This window comes from Durio zibethinus, chromosome 7, assembly GCF_047325235.1.
Source record: "Durio zibethinus cultivar Kanyao isolate XHJ-2024 chromosome 7, ASM4732523v1, whole genome shotgun sequence".
NCBI classification, from domain to species: domain Eukaryota; kingdom Viridiplantae; phylum Streptophyta; class Magnoliopsida; order Malvales; family Malvaceae; genus Durio; species Durio zibethinus.
This window is the reverse complement of record NC_143168.1, coordinates 20658024-20676521: the sequence shown is the minus strand read 5'-3', so window position 1 is coordinate 20676521 and position 18498 is coordinate 20658024. Positions and strand designations below refer to the sequence as shown.

General features: G+C 30.0%; 1 pseudogene; it reads left to right on the top strand.

The window, feature by feature from the left end:
* The first annotated feature begins 4604 nt into the window (after positions 1-4604).
* On the top strand, positions 4605-17842 carry LOC111277451 (protein NUCLEAR FUSION DEFECTIVE 4 pseudogene; annotated as a pseudogene).
* The last annotated feature ends 656 nt before the right edge of the window (positions 17843-18498 follow it).

The window sequence follows — 18498 nt, the reverse complement described above, 5'->3', positions numbered from 1 at the left end:
GTCCAAATTTTGGTATCAAATTAGTTTTACATTATCATGTCTAAGCCTTAATTAAAATTATTTTTATTTGTACCAAAAATAATTTTTATTCTTAATTTTCTTTAATTCCAATAATTAGATATTGGAAAAAAGTATTTAGATTGTTATTAAAAAAGAAATTTTCTTCATTTTATGAGTATTCAAAAAATATACATTGTTTTCTTAAAAAAATTATGTCGTCAAATTTATTAAATATTTTATGAAAATAATTTATTTACATCCATTTACTTGAATACACATTGTTTACTTCAAAAAATTTTATCGTTAGATTTATTAAATATTTTATAAAAATAATTTATTTACCTCCCATTTATTTATTTACAAACATAATTATACAAAATATTATACACAAAAAATTCAAATAAAAATTTTTTTCTTTTTCTTCATTATTATTCATTTAAATAAAAAAAATAGAAATTCAAAAATTCAAAAAAATCACATAAAAAGAAAAAAAATTTTGGCGATTAGGTTGGGTGTTGAGTTAGCATGTGAGTCAAGGAGCAAATATAAGCCTCTTAAAACGATGTCGCTATGCTTTGTATAAAAGCCAATTTTTTTTTTTAATTCTTTTTTCGCATTCACTCAGTTTTTTTTTTTTTTCTCTATCGTTTTTCTAAAAACTCATCAACCCCCAAAATCCAACTAAAAACTCCAAAATATGACATTGAAAAATTTAACCTGTCATAAAAAAATTCAAACTTTTCAAAAACTACCATGAAACTTAGAGTCCAATTGCCTCAAATTCCTCCAACTTTTGTTTAATCGTCGAATAATTCAAATAAAAACCGTCAAAAAACACAAACAAAACCCAAAAATTTCAAGAAAATTTATAAAAAAAAAACAAACCAAACAAATTCCTAAACCCTACATTTTACTAAAATCACTAAAAAAATTCCTCAAACAAATAGCAAGAACAAATTAACGCCAAAAAAACTTTTCTAGAATAAATCTCAACAAAAATTTCTCAAACCTAGAGAATCTATATTTTGAAATTGCTCTAATTGTTCTTTATTGCTTGTAAATTGCTGTCTATTGCTTGTTAATTGCTTTCTAAATTCTTTTTTAAAATTTCCCCTTTTAACTTGATTCATATTTTTGTATAAAAATTCAAACCTCAAACTTAGTAGAAGAGGTTTAATGAAATCAGATTTTGACAAATTCGATTCTGATTTAGTCCTAACTTGTTTTTTTTTTTTTTTTTTTTTGTTTTCTTGTTCCTCAAGGCTTTCCAAAATCGAAAGTGAGTTGAATTTTCTTTGACCAATTGCTTTTGATTCTCAAAAATCATAGTTTCCAAATCTTTTTCTTTCATTTTTTTATTTTAACTCTTTGACCAATAGAAATAAAACTAAATAAAGAAATAATTAAATAATAAAAGTGGCTAAATTCAAAAAAAAATTTGACCTTTAGATTTGGGCTCAAAATTTAATTTCATGATCAAAATCTTATTGATCCAAATAATTTTAAAACTAAATGAAACTTGAGGCCTTTTAATATTGAAAAATTTCTTAAACTATGAAACGTTTACATATCCATTAATCAAATTAATTTGATTTGGATTGATTAATTCGATTTTAATCAAAATATCAACGCTCTAAATTCTTTAAAATCATCTTTCATTAGTTATGCATTTCTTTCATATTTGGGTCAGATATAGATTCGTAATTAAAAAAATGGCAACGACCCATGAATTTAATGGAATTTGTGTGTACAAATAAAAATACCAGTAACAGACAATTGTTTTATCTTTTATGGCATTGTCATTTGTCAACCTTATTGCATCCGGTAAATTAGAGCAACGCGTAAATGTGAAGGTGAGGTGTGTAATTATCATAGACGTACAATTATTGAAAATGTGAAGTGACACTGCAAGTTAATATTTGGCTTCAATTCTATAATTATAAAAATAATATTAAAAAATAAATATGCAAAAAAAGTAAACATGTAATAATATTAATAAAAAAATAAGCTTCAACCAAATACTTATTTTTATATGAGACGATTGATCAAAAAAATTTATACAGTATCATTCGTTCATTTATTTATTCATATCTCACCGTACAATTTTAGGCATGGATTATCCACTCCAGTATTTATAGGTGATCCGATACATCACTCTTTAACCATTATCAGATTTCACTAGCACGGGCACGATTCTCCTTTCCTGTTTGGCTGGTAAATCTTAAACAAATTACGATTCGTTCTTTGCTTGATAAACTAATAAAGTCAATGTGGTATTTTATTTTGGTTGATCCCCAAGAGGCAGTATTACCTTTCTCTTCAATTAATTCGTAATAGTGTAGTGTATATCCCATATAGACAACAACTTAGAAAAAACTGATTTGTTGGCGCCGCCTAGGGTTTCGCCTTTTCTGGCTCTGACTAATCGAATTTGCTGGCTGGTAATTGGAAACTCTGCTGTTACTAACTGAGTTAATGTCATTTAATTATTCGCAATATCGAACTCAATCACTTCTATATAAATTATATAAAGATAGATTTTTATATATTATGTTCTAGTTTATTAGATTTCTATGTTATTTTAGTTATTGATTATTTTGTCGGTTAATTCGTGATATTAGATTTACTCAGTCACATTATACCTAGTCTAGATACAATAAAACATTGAGAGAACGAATTAATTGTATCACACGTTTATGATCTTTATATAATATTTTATTTTCAATCACGATATTTAAATTTTAAATTTTCAACCATTAACTTTTAGAAATATTCAAATTCATCTATGCCATCCTTCTTCGTTAATGAAAATTTTGCCATCTCAGCCACATGTCTTTTTAGATGTCCATATGAAAAACAATAAAGGCTTTTTTGACTTTCAAGCTAAAATTTACATCGTATCTATTTGACATATTTTATTATATTTTTAATGATAGTTAACGAAATAGATGAATTTTAATTTAAAAATTAAGTTTTAAGAGATATGAATGAAAATAAAATATCACGTTCAAATCCTAGATGTAGTGTAATTTATCCTTAAAAGAGCATACAAATATTTAGAAAATTATATAAAAAAATGCAAACAAAATAAGCATCAAGAGGAAACGTTAAAGGTGTCTATGAATTGAATCGAAGAAAATAATTAAAATAAAAATTAAGTATCGAAAAATTTTAAAAATTTGCACTTGTAATCTATCTTTAACAATACGATTATACTATATGCAAAAAAAAAAAAAAACAATTATTTAATATATATTTATCAAGAAAATCTTATAAATAATTCAATCATGTATTCTTTTTTGAAGAGATAATATTACTTATTAAATTTTTGTTTATGCATATAAATCATACATTGATAATGCATTAAATGTATCAGCAAGTGTGGCAAAAGTACATTTACCCTTTCGGACAGATTCTTGGGTAGCCATATGACCCATAAACAACATATCTAAAGTTGGGATTCATTTTGATGTGATCTTACATGTACAATGTATTAAATATAGATTTTTTTTTTTAAGGATGTCATAGTTTTTGACTTGAGAGAAGAAATTATAAGTGTTGAGATTAATTTTGAATTCTAAACCTTTTGAATATCATTTTTTAAGATTGATTGTATAAATATTTAGTACACTTGTGCATGTATTTAGTCTAAGATTCATCAAATATAGGTTTTAAGTAAAACTGGAAGACATTATTAAAATTTAGTACACTTGTGCATATAATATTGGATGAAATTTTAGCATTAGTTATATATAGGTTTAATAAAACTAAAAAAATGTATTTATGTTTTCATATTGACATGGATTATAACATGTAATTTTCATATAAAATATGATATGAATAATGAATTTTAATATTTTATACGACATGAATACACGAATCACACTACAAAAATTCTTAATTTTAGTGACACTAAAATTTTGAGGGTTCATAAAAGTGCAAATAATTTTTTATTTTTATTTTTATTTCATTGACTTAACAAAACTAGCTTTAATAGATTAACTTTTGAAGACACTTTTAATCTAATACATAACAATCTTATGTCTCTTCCCTATTTATTCAGTGGTTTTGAATGTGAAAGCTCATTAATGGCCAGAAAATGGTCAATTATAATTATATATGTGCTGATTTGCCGGAGCTAGTGATTGGTGTTGTCATTTCAATGTAGAATATATGACAAACAATATTCATATATAGCTTTTATATAACACTTCTAATTAATTTACTAGATTTTCATTGTATACATGATCTGATACTTTAATATTATAAATATATATACATATATATGAAACCTTACAGTTGTGGAGTTTCGTCTTCCATTTCCCTTAATTATTTATCAGTCTTGTTTGTGAACAGTCTATCAACTATTCCAGACAGATGAGAGAAATAAGTATTCAGTCAGTAAAATTAAATTACTCTCACATGATGAGCCTTTAATTTCAACTAGAAGTCTGGAATGGTTTACTGTTTGTTCACTTGATGAATTTGATGCATAAACAACTTAAAGAATCATTGATGTTTGATTTTTGGATCTTTTGAACTGAAATTTTGTGGTAATAGAAACAAAGCAGTGGAGAGGAGCCAACATAATAGAATTGTTTATGATGACTCATCAACATAAAGATGGAAGTTTTGTGGATACTGCTGCTGCAGAAGCTACTGTAAGTGGTTACCTGGTTATAAAATTGCATTTACTAGTTGAATATTCATTGCTGCCTTCACTTGAATATTCATTGCTGCCTTCACTTGAATATTCATTGCTGCCTTCACTTATTGATTGAATATTTTATAAGAGAAGTTAAAGGAGTTGTTATCTTAACGTTTTACCAACTTGGAGCAATCACAAGCAACAACTTCTTCAATGGATGAGGTTTTGGTGAAGTCATGGGAAAAGAACATCCTAGTCGTGCATGAGGCTTGGGATTAGGCCCTACACAAACAGAGATTTGGGTTTTGTTTTTCATCACTTCCAAGCCTTGAATGAGGTTGAAAATAGTAGAGATGAATAAGTACTTAGGCTGCAAGAAAAGTTGGAAGCTATGATAGATAAAGTTGCCAATTTGGAAAAAAAAGCAACTAAAGTGTCAAAGTTGGAAGAAAAAGTTTCAAAAATAAGTGAACTTGATGTCACGATAGCTTTACTTAAAAAAGTGAATGCTGAGTGTGTTAAATTTGCAATTACCATGTAAAGGAGATTTCACATGTGCCAAGCATGGATAACAACTCAACTGCTATACCAATGGACAATGTAAACACCATTTTATTATTATTATTATTATTATTTTTTCTTTCTTTCTTTTTCTATTTTCTTTTTACTTTTTTTATTTCTTTCTTTTTTCCTTCTTCTTCTTTCCTTATCCGATTCAACTTGACAAAAACCTAAGTGCATTAAATGCACTCCCCCAAAGTCCAAAATCACCACCACCAATTGCCTGACACCCAACCTAACTTGGCAGCATGAATCACAGCCACCAAAAGCCTACCACGTCGGTTGAAAATTTGAGATTAGAATCTTAAAAAATTTAGGATTTGAATCTCAAAAAGCTTTATAAACAGAGTTCATTCCCTGCACAAAAGGGAGGAGGAAGATTAAAAAAAAAAAGCTTTGCTAAAAAAAAATTAGATTAAAAAAAAGGTTTTGCTAGATTAAAAAAAGTTGAAACCCAACATCAAAAATCAAGCAAACAAAAAAGACCACAGTCCCCAAGGTAGGGGAACCAAGCGCCAGCATAAAAAAAAAAAAAAAACATAAACGCAGAAAATTGTTTTTTTGACCGAAACTTTCAGGTCAGATCTGCGTCGTTTGAAGCATGTTTTCATAAAACTAGGCTCATATCTAAACTCTGAAGGTTGAAAGGAACATTTTGGGTTTTTTTGAATTTTTCAACCACCAGTGACAGTAGCTGGCAATCAGTGGCACGGCGGTCGACCGATAGAGTAGCCACCGATTCTCAGAATTGATCGGCTTGGATTTTTTGGAGAGAATTTTGGTTTTTTTTTTTGGAGAGGGGGAGAAATGAAAGAAATTTTTTTTTTTTTACTTTTATATAGAAGGCTAAACCCAAAACGACATCGTTTTAGCCCCTCAGGATCCGCGCGTCAACCCGTGACCTGACCCAGGGTCCACGCACCTGACTCGACGACCCATCCATCGACCCATCCATCCCTCAACCTCTGATCGGTCCAGCTAAATCGACCCAAACCAAATTGAACCATCCTTAAATCGTTGACTCCGAACCGCTGAACCAAATCTTCCATTGACCAGACTGTTAACCAATTCGATTCACGTAAAAAAAATTTTTTTTGAATTTTTTTAAAAGATTTTTTATATATTATTTTTGTTGTTTTAATTATTATTCTTAATATTTATGTATGTTAAAATGTTTAAATTTACCAAAATAAATTTTTGTTGTTTTATAATAATAATTAATAAAACTAAATGATGAAATATATAATAACAATTTTTGATAATTTTGAATAAACTTTATAAAATAATTGGTAAAAAAGTTATAATTAAATAAAAATAATATAAAATAATAAAAATATAAGAAAAGAAAATTTTTACCCGATGATGAGATTCAAAGGTACTCCGAGTACTATGCCTACGAAATCTCTAGGTGAGAAGATTTCTTTTAAAATACTAACAGTGTATTGGAGTATTTATAAAAAGTTTTCAATACAATAAAATTTTTTTTTGTTAATAAAAAATAAAAATAATAATATAAATAAGAAAAAATGAAATTTTATCCAATGATGGGATTCTAAAAGTATTCCAAGTAGGGATGCTTTACAAAATTCTTAGATGAGAAGATTTTTTTTAAATATTACCAGCGTATTGAAATATTTACAGAAAAACTTCAATATAATAAAAATTCTTTTTTTCTTCAAAAATTTAAATTAAAAATAAAAAATCAAATAAAACAATTAATAAAATTTCTAAAAAAGAGAATAAAATGTGTGCATTAACTTATTATCATTTATATTGCATGCATGTCATAGTTTTTTTATGAAAAATAAATTTAAGTCTCCGAAGATGAAATTATAAAGTATTCCGAGAAGCGATGCCTACGAAATATCTATGTGGAAAGAGTTCTTTTAATGTTACCAATGTACTGAAATATTTTAAAAATTATTTCAATAAAAAGGTTTTGATTTATTTTTATTGAATAAAAATGAAACAATAAATAATAAAAAACAAAAACTATTTCCAATAAATAAAAAAATCTAGAAATTTATTTTTCAAACATCGAAAATGAGACTTTTTTTTAATCAAAATCAAAGAATAACAAGTAGTTAAGTGGTACCATTTTTAAACGGGCATTGTGAGGGTGCTAATCATTCCCCATACATAACCGACTTCTAAACTTAGACTATTTCACAGAACATAAAATTATCTTTTTAATAAATTTTAATTAATTTTAAAATCTAATTAAAAAGATAAATTTTAATATGTGGTTAATCGCACCTAGTCAAAAAAGATTAGTGGTGACTCCGTTATTTTTTTTATTTTGTTTCCAAATTCGTCAGGCGAACACAAAACCGTTATGACGGACAGTAGATAGGTAACAACAATAAGTAGTATTATTAATTAGTAAATAATAGTTATTTACTAATCCATAAATTGTATTATATTATAAGTTTCAGATGCATCGAGTTCATTGGGATCACTAAGGAAAAATGGAGGCTTTGAGGATGATGTTATTGCATTGGTATTTTGATAACTTTTTTGATAATTTGATAGCTTTAGAATGATGTTCACTACTATACTTTGAGAATGGTACTACTGCATTATTGTTAATAATTGGTAGTTTGATAAGTTTTTGGTGTATTGATAGTTTCAATATTTGTAATAGGATTAGTATTAGGTTGCAATTTGCCTTTAATAGTTCTATGATGTTTTTAACTGCTTGTATACATTGATGAAGGACAAATGACTTTTTAAATGAATTCTTGTCTTCAAAAGACCATATAATTAAATAATCTACTGAATCAGCCAAGTTGGCCATTGACGTCATGCCATTTCTGTTTAAGAGTTTTGCCATTCAACATGTTTATTTTATTTTGGAAATCCATGCATTTGGGTGAATTTTATTTAGGGTTGTGGATTAACTATTGGGCCTGAAGCAATAAACACAAGAATGTAGAAGCAATATAACATAATAAACCCACAGTAATAGACAATAATCAACAATGCAGAAAAAATAAAGCACATTAAGTTTTACGTGGAACACCCTCCAATGTAGAGGAAAAAAATCACGGATCACCAAAAAAATCTTCACTATCAAATAATAGATATACAAAGTTCTTTTCTAGCCAAAACTAGAGCTAATCAACAACTAGAGAAACAATTGAAGAAATCTCATCAAATAGGTAACTTAACAAATACAACTTGAATTTGTTCCTAGAGAGCTTCAAATATGATCTTTACCGTTAGAATGTAAAACTTTAAATCATAAATCTGCTGATAAAGTTTTAGCTCAATTGGACCACGGATCGACTTTCGTTCAATCAACTCTCCTTTCTCTTTTTTTTTCTACTTTTTCTAGCTTTTTTTTTCTTTCTATTCTTGGTTTGCAACACCACCTTAAAACAACCCCACCTCTTTTTATTAAGTAACTAGGGCTTTGTGTAAAAAGAAAGACCAAGGCATATGGCCTTTGATTGGTTTAAAACTAATTACATTGGGTTGGACCCCATTTTCCTAACAATCTCTCCCTCAACCCCATTAGAAAGAGATTTATCACTATAGCAGTTTCATTTGAAACTTACCTTAGCCAAGAAACTCATTCCAACTAGGTTACTGCAGAGCTCAAGCTTCTCTTTATGAAGTATCTTAGTTAACATATCTACTACATTCTCATCAGTATAAATTTTCTTCAACAACATCTATTGTTCTTTAATTACTAAACGTAATCAGTGATATCTAATATCAATGTGCTTCGTTCTAGCATGGTACATGGCATTCTTACTCAAATCTAAAGCACTCTGGCTATCACAAAACACCACATACTCTTTCTGATTCAATCCCAATTCAAGAAGAAAATATTTCATCCAAAGCATTTCTTTACCTATTTTAGTTGCTGCAATATACTTAGCCTTTGTAGTTGACAAAGCAATAAACTTCTACAACTTAGACTGTTAAGACATAGCTCATCCTACAAAAGTGAATAAATAACTTAAAGTAGATTTTTTATCATCAAGATCACCTACCATGTCAGCATCAGTAAACCCTTCTAGAACTAATTATGAAACTTCATAACTCAAGCATATTTTTAAGGTACCCCTATAATATCTGAAAATCCATTTCATTGTTTCTCAGCAAACTTTTTCTGGATTAGAAAAAAATTTACTCACTACATCAACTACCTAAGCAATATCATGACATGTACAAATCATAAGATACATTAAAAAATTGACTATAGAAGAATAAGAAATACTAGATATAACTAGTTACTTATCTTTAGACACTAAATAAGATTTCTCACTTAGATGAAATTAGTTAGCAAGTGGACTGCTAACTGATTTAGCATATTGCATGTTGAATCCACTAAGTATTTATTCAAAACACTTTTTCTATAACAACCACAGCTTTCCAACTTTTCTATCTCAGATAATGTCCATACCGAGAATCTGCTTTGTTGAACTTAAATCCTTTATATCAAAGGACTTAGATAATTGTTCTTTCAACCTACAAACTATACCAGCATCTTGTTTCACAATCAACATATCGTCAATATATAATAAGAGAATAATGAAGTTACCATCAGAGAATTTTTGGACATACACATAAGGATCTGTTACCGTTCTTTTATAGCTGTGACTCACCATAAAAGAATCAAACTTCTTGTACCACTATCGTGGAGCTTGTTTCAAGCCATACAAGCTTTTTTTTAATTTGCAAACTATGTACTCTTTTTTTTTCACTTCAAAACCCTTAGACTTATTCATATAAATGTCTTTCTGCAAGTCACGATGCAAGAATACAGTTTTAACATCAAGTTGCTTAAGCTCAAGATTCAAACTAACTATTAATCCTAGTATCACTCGAATGAAACTCATCTTCACAACTGGGGCAAAGATCTTATCAAAATCGATGAATGGTTTTTGTGGAAAACCTTTCACCACCAATCGAGCTTTATACCTCACTAGTTTGTCACCTTTTTTTTTTAACTTGAACACCTATTTATTTTTTAATGGCCTTTTCCTTTCAAAAGTTTAACAAGATCATAAGTATCATTTTTTCACAATGACTCCATCTCTTCTTTTATTATTTTTAATCAGTGCTTTCTGTCTAGAGTAACTTGCACATCTTAAAAGCTTTCTAACTCCCTCTTACTGGTAACTAAAATAAAATTTAAACTTGGATATCTGATAGATGGCTTGTGCTCTCTGGTATATCTTCTAGGCTAAAATACTTGATGCCGAAGGTAGCTTCTTTACTCAACACTTTTAGGTAGAAAATATTGCTCTCTCTGCTTAAAACTAATTGCATCTGGCTCATCACTAACTGTAGGTGGCTCATTCCTATCCTCAAGTTCTATTTCTTACTCATTTTCATCATCTATGGCTCTTTCCTATGAAACCTTTATCGATATTGAAATATCACACTCAACAATACCTTATGTAGTCTTTTCATTTTTCTCAAGGTCTGCTATGATTTCTTTTTCATGGAAAACCATATCTCTACTTCTGATTGTCTTTCTCTTTACTGGATCCCATACCTTGTAGCTAAATTTTTTATCATTATATCTCACAAACACACACTTTGTAGCTTTACTATCAAGCTTTGACCTCTATTTTTTTAGCATATGCATAAATGTTTTATATCCAAAAGCTTTCAAGTGAGAGTATGAAGCATCTTTCTCTGTTCACACTCTTTCTAGAATGTCAAAGCCTAAAAAAACTGATGGTGATCTTTATATCCAAAAGCTTTCAAGTGAGAGTATGAAGCATCTTTCTCTGTCCACACTCTTTCTAAAATGTCAAAGCCTAAAAGAATTGATGGTGATCTGTTAAGCAAATAATAGGCTGTGTTGATCGCTTTACCTCAGAATAGCTTTGGTAATTTTGTCATCTTTAACATACATTTGATTTTTTCCATAATGGTGCGATTCATCCTTTCAGCTACGCCATTATGCTAAGGTGTTCTAGGTTCTATCATCTCATGTCTGATCTCATGTTTTGAACAATACTCTTCAAAGTTTTTGGATTTGTATTCCCCACTATTATTAGTTTGAATACACTTCAAAGGCAACCCTGTCATCCTTTCAACCATGGTATGAAATTTTTAAAAGTACTACAATACTTGACTTTTATTTTTCAACATATATACTCAAGTCTTACGTGAAGTATCATCAATAAAAGTAATAAAATATCTATTATCACTTAATGACTCAACCTCAATGGGACCACATACATCAGAATAAATCAATTCTAATCTATTTTTTTCTCTGAGAACTCTTACGAAAAGAAACCCTATGATGTTTATCAAATAAACAATAATCACATGAATCGAGAGATATAGCTTTGGTCAAGAGAATGAGAGACTACCTTACCAAAACCTGTAACCCTTTCTCACTCATGTGTGCCAACTTCTTATGCCATAAGTTTGCTGAAGCATCATCCTCAATGATATTTACTAGGTTATCATTCAATTGCATCCATGTCTTTATACATTATGCAGCATAGTTTTTTCTTTATAACTACCATAGATCCTTTGAAAAGCTTTCACTGTCTATTTTTTTGTCGACCTTTTATATCCTTCCTTATCAAAGACATTAATAGCAAGCAAGTTTATTCTCATATCCGAAATATGTCTGACATCCCTCAAAGTCAACATGTAACTTGTACTAGTTTGTACAACAATATCACCAATCTCAATAATCAATGACATACTATTGTTTTCCATATTGGTGCAACCAATATCTCCTGCTTTGTAAGTTGTAAACAACTCTCTTTTAGGAATACAATGATATGTCGCTTCTATGTCAATTATCTACTCAATGTCAGGATCACCAACATGATTACAATCACCATGTGTACAAATCAAAGTAACTGAATCACTATCTGAATTCACTGCTACAACATTACCATCATTTGAACTTTTATCTTTCTTATCTTTTTGCTTTTGCTTTAAGATTTTACAGTGTCGTTTTATATAACTTGCCTCACTATAATGGAAACACTTCACTTTATCTCTAGACTTAGATCTATGTTTAGACTTACTACGACCTTTTAAGTTCTGACCTCTATCGATGTTTCTACCCTAGTTAGTTATGACTAGAGCTTGATTTTCAAGGTCTACATCTTTTTGCCTTGCTTCTTCATTAAGCATATTATCCTTTACCATCTCTAATGTCACCTTATAATCAAAAGTTGAATTAAGAATAATCACAATTAGAGTATTTTAGTTGTCTGACAGTGAACCCAAAAAAAAATAACGCCTTCATTTCATCATCTATCTTAAGCTTCATAGTAGTCCTTCGATTAAATATATCTTAAAAATCACTCAAGTGCTCTATAATAGATCATCCATCCTCGTACTGTAAAGTTGCAAGCTTTTTAACAAACATAACTTTATTCATACATGTTTTTCTCTCATACAATGCTACTATTTTTTTTTCAAACAATATGGGCATCTGCTTTCTATGCTACATGATGAAACACACTAATATCAACCCATTTTTTTATTATAGCCAGTGTCTTTTTGCCTAACTTCTTTCAGTTTTCATTTTTCATTGGTTTAGCCGAATCACCCAATACTGGCTTATACAAATCTTTGCAATATAAATGATCCTCCATCATAGGCTTCCAAATTGAATAATTTGATGCTGTCAATTTTATCATGGAACCTATATCACCTTTCATAATCTCCAATAAAATTTACTTCTATCTTGGGTTGCTTTTGTATCGATGTCTCAAAATAATCTTCACTTTGATACCACTTGTTGGGGAGATATAAACCACACTTGGAATCCATCAACTCCATGTGTTCGAACACCGATATTAAAAAGGTTTGACTTAGATGCAGCGAGCATATGATAATATGCAGAAATAGAACACCCAAGTGGGTGACGTGTTGAGTCAACCTGAAGTGTATGCTTGACGAAGCATTAAGACAACCTAGGCACCCAGGTTGAGTATTGTGCCCTAGCCCAAAAAGTGCACTAAAGGTATGAAATTGCCTGGCCCAAATAAAGTATTGATAGGACTTACTTACACGGGAGAGCCAAGGTGGGACTTGATCAGAACTCACAAATGAACGAGGGAGATTGTTGGGATATGGTTCATATGTGAGTAAAGAATCTCACATCATTAGGAATCTGAATGAGATGTCCTATTTATGCATGAAGGACCTAAGAACCTACTAGCTTAAGCTTTTGGGCTCAAGTAGTGTCCAACATATATGTATAGGTTCTTTGATGTGCTCCCATAGATTCCAAGTGTGGTTTATCTCCATAATATTAACCGCATGTTGCATTTTATTAGGAGCATTCCACTATCACGGTTCCTTTTTTTTTCTTTTTTTTATAATTTTAATTGTTATAAAAAAAATATGCATTCATAAATTATCTGATTTTAATAAGAAAATATTTTTTTAAAAAATAAAGTAATACTTTTAAAGGCGATTTTAAGTGTGAATATAGCTCACTTATTAAATATAAAAAATTTGAATAAAATGTGACTTTTATTGACACTTTAAAATGCATTTAAAAGTTTTTTACTTATAACAACAGTTTAAAGTGTCGAAAAAAATTATGTTGTCAAACACATATATAACTTTGGCACCGATGGCTTGATTACAGAAAGTTTTCATCGACACTCACCTAGCCGACAGTCAACTAGCGGTCAAAAAAGTGTTAAGATACTGTCTTCAATAGTAATAGCAATATTTTTTTAATCTTTTATTTGTACTTATAAATATTGATAAAAATGACTTTTTTTGTTGCATCGTCAAGTCTAATATAATGTTAAATACTGTTTGAAGATTTTTTGAGATTTTTTAATCTATTAAATAACATTTGGTGATCAAATTTACTTGTTTGATAATTTAATTGATCTATAAATATAGATGAATCTTTATACGGCGTGATATGAGAGAAAAAAATTTGTAGAGTTGTAAGAGTTTACGTTTTCCTTTTTTTTTTCTTTTCTTTTTTGAGATAAAGCGTTTGCTTACTTGTATGATAATTGATTGGACATTTGGCATAATAATCTTAGCAAGTTTACATTTAACTTCTATCCATTTTTATCTAACTTTATTTTTAATAATTTAAGTTGAGTTTTTATTTTTAATAAATTTATTAAATATAAATAAATAATAAATATTTATCAAAAAATACTTTAAATGAACAAATCAATAAATTCATTCAAATGGAACCATATTGATGTATAAACTAAAAAATAAAACTTAATTTCTAACTATACAGAACAAATACTTTATATTTTTACAATATATTGAAACATAAAAAATCAAACTAAAATATAATTATTTGCATTTGATTCATATGTATTTATAATATTTAATAGATATGTTAAGTTTAAATAACACTAATCGTTAAGTACATTCATCCGTAATTAATTAAGTTCATAGATATCATATATTCATGAATCATTAAATTCATAAATAATAATGTTCATGTAGTTTGAATTTGATTTATGGTTTTTTATATTACTCAATAGTATATATGAATTTAAACTTAAAATATTAAATGTAAATGAGACTAAATGCAAAGTACATTCATCCTAAATTAAATAAGTTCATGCATACCATAAATTCATGAATGACTATGTTCATTGATTGTTAAATTTATAACTAATTAGATTCATGTAATTTATAATAAAAAATAAAAATACCAATGGAAGAGTATTCAAGAACCCAATTAATTGCGAACCTTACAATCTATGTATTATAACTCATTCAATTCAATCCAATCAAGTTTTACAATTAAGGAGACGTGTCATCTAATTAAGCATTTAAGACCAAATGTTACTGTTAATAATTATTTTCCCTTTCCTTTAAATTTTTTTCCTTTTTGGTTAATTTCATTGCATTTTGGTTTCTATTTTTACTTAAAGTGAATTACTCTTCTAAATAATAAAAGAGAAAGAAATATTTGGTAAAGGGCAGGGTTAAAAGTTTTGCATTAGGTTGATAAAAGGGAAGGTTTTTTTTTTTACAGAAAATAAAGCAGCTTAATGATAAAAATTAAAGACAAAATTAAGAACTATTTTTTATCTGATAAAGTTTTCTTTTTTTTCAAGTTTTAAATTTTTTTTTTGTAAATATATATATATATATATATATATTGCATTGAGTGGAAACAAATAGAAAGAGAGTGTTGGAAGATAAGAAGGCTTAACTTAAAAAATTAAAAAAATTGAAAAACCAATTAATGTGCAAAACTTGACACAAAATTAAGCTCTTAATGAACGGTCCTAATTTAGGGACTGCTTTTATTACATTGTATAGATTTTTTAAATATGGAAACTTAAGTTGATTCATGCTTTTTATTCTATATTTCTACTAGCTCATTTTTATATAGGAGACTAAAAGATACATCCGCTTATTGTTGAACGGGGTTATTATTGTTGATTGAATTGTAATTTTCAGCAATGTTTTTGAAACAAAACCCTATGAATAAAATTATATATAATGATAACAAATCCTTCGCTTGCAGCCTATGAATAAATTGCTTCATTTGTTGCATATCATGAAAAGACCCTTGAATCGTTGAAGTTGTTGCCATGTCTACATCCTCTCTATTTGCAGACACAGCGAGGAGAGGACCAAAGAGGTCAAATCCACTGGGAAAAATCCCTCAGTCATTCCTTAACTAGGGGAATATACTTACCATTGAGCCAAAACTTACAATTCTATACTGACGTAACTGAATGCATTACTTTATTTTTGATAGAAAGAAAATCTATTGAATCCATTGCTTGCAATATGTGGTACCTATGTACATTACTCGATGATTCTGCTCAGTCATGTAGACAAACAAATATTGCATGGAGTTGATGGATAATACCCTGGTGGGGAAAGAGGGAAATAGTCGCTTGAGTAAAAGCCTTTGATTAGTACTGAGAGGCCATTCCAGTGAATACTAATTGTGATTTCATGAGAATCCATGGCAGGTATTTCTTCGGTGTTTGGTTGCTGGTTGTAGCATCTGCTTGTTCAACACAGTATGCTTTGTTTTACGCATCAGAAATTTCCCAACCAACAGGGTGCTTGCTTTGTCCCTCACCAACAGTTTCAATGGAGTAACCGCTGCACTTTACACTTTAATTGCCAATGCAATAAACCCTGATGATGACACCCTCTATCTCTTCTTAAATGCACTTGTGCCTCTTCTTGCAGCCATCTTAGCTCTCATCCCAATCCTCCGCCAACCACCTTCGCAACTTCTGACCACTGATGTTATTAGTCAGGATTCCTTCATTTTCATCGTCCTCAATGTTTTAGCTGTTATCACTGACCTATATCTTCTCCTATTAAATTTACTTTCATCTGAAGCATTAAGGGCACGCATTCTTCTGGTGGGTGCCTTAATCCTATTGCTCCTACCTTTGTGTTTCCTGCCATTGTCTATGTTAGGAACTGGGCTCGTTGTGCTATCCATAGCAGCTTTTGTCTTGATGGCTCGAACTTCAGATTGGTTGATTCTGATGACCTCGAGCTCCATAAGGAATTGATTGGAAGTAATCAAAATAATAGCTCGAGTGTCAATTCATTTTCTATGACAAACAAAGAAGGGTTTTTTGGGAAGGTAATGGAGAAAGGCAGGTTAACAATGCTCGGTGAGGAACACTCTACAAGATTGCTAGTGCGCCGGTGGGATTTCTGGCTATATTGTGTGGCCTATTTCTGTGGAAGGACAATAAGGCTGGTTATAGCAATAACATAGGGCAGATTGCACAATCACTCGGATACTACTCCCAGATTAGTACAGTCATGACTCTCTACTCCTCTTTCTCATTCTTTGGTCCTTTGCTTTCAGCTGCTCCAGATTTCCTACGTGAGTAGGTATTTACCGCAAATAGTATATTTACGCTGTTTAGAGATTGCATCAACATCTAATAATAAGCACGGCAGCACTTTATTACCAGCAAAGTAGATGAAAGGCATCTCCAGCAAAGTAGCATCACTTTGCATGGAAACTGCCCTTACTCTTTTGGTACCATATGGCCATTATTAGAGTTCCATAGTCATTATTTATACAGTTGTAGAATTCAGAAGCAATTCTGAATTGAATTTGCTTCATAATCGAAGAATGAATTCTAATGTAAATTTTAAATTGACTTCCATAGTTCCATGTAGGTTTTAACTCAGAAAATGATCACTTAAATGCTTTACAAATGCAGCAAGGTGTAGTATGCAAGGACTGGGTGCTTAGCAGTTGCCCTGGTGCCAACAGCAATAGCTTTCTTTCTGCTTGCTGCATCAGGTAGTGAGGCAGCATTGCATGCTGGCACAGCCATGACAGGATTAAGCTCGAGATTTGTATTTTCAGTGGCAGTGTCCATCACATCAGAGCTATTTGGGCCTAATAGTGCCAGTGTCAACCACAACATCCTCATCACCAATATTCCCATCGGATCACTACTCTATGGTCTCCTTGCAGCTTTAGTATATGATTCTAACGTGAAAAGTTCTATGCAAGAAAACTCATTGGAGGAAGCAATGGTGTGCATGGGCAGGGACTGCTATCTGCGGACATTCGTACGCTGGGGATGCATTTCCATTTTAGGCCTAATCTCAAGTTTTCTGCTCTTCTTATGGACCAGGCCTGCTTATGACGACCATGAAAGGAATAGAAGTCGAGCACAGTTTTCGTAGATTATAAAGTAAAGTCCTCTCTCTCTCTCTCTCTCTCTCTCTCTCTCTCTCTCTCTCTCTCTCTCTCTCTCTCTCTCTCTCTCTCTCTCTCTCTCTCTCTCTTTTCCTTTCATTAGATCTCATATTTGTAATGCACTTGAAAGGGTATAAGGATACCCAAGAAAATTGGGAAAACCAGAAGTGACAAATGATTCATTGAATCATATATATACAACTAACAAATTCTCTATCCCCTCGGACCAGGCGGGACAAATGTACTATAGAATGAAAAGGAAAAAAATTGGTTAGATTACGAGTCGTGGAGTGCATTATTGCAAATGAAAAGGCAGACTACATTTTAGCTAGTTTTTGCAAGTCATGGATGAAGTATTGACTATTCTCACAGTTTACCATTGTTTTGTAGGTTTAATTGAAGCATTTAATCTACATAAGTTGCTCTTGGGATAGTGACTTAAATCTCATAGAGATTTGGTTTGAGATTTTTTTAGATTAGTTAAATATTACTTGATAGATGAAAAGAATTTTAAGAGAAAAATTCTAAAAGAAAAAATATTCTTGATAGATAAGTTATTAAACTTATAAATAGTGAGATCTTTATAGAATTAGGTATAAGAAAAATATACAAGAAAATTGTAAGATTTTATGGGATAAACACC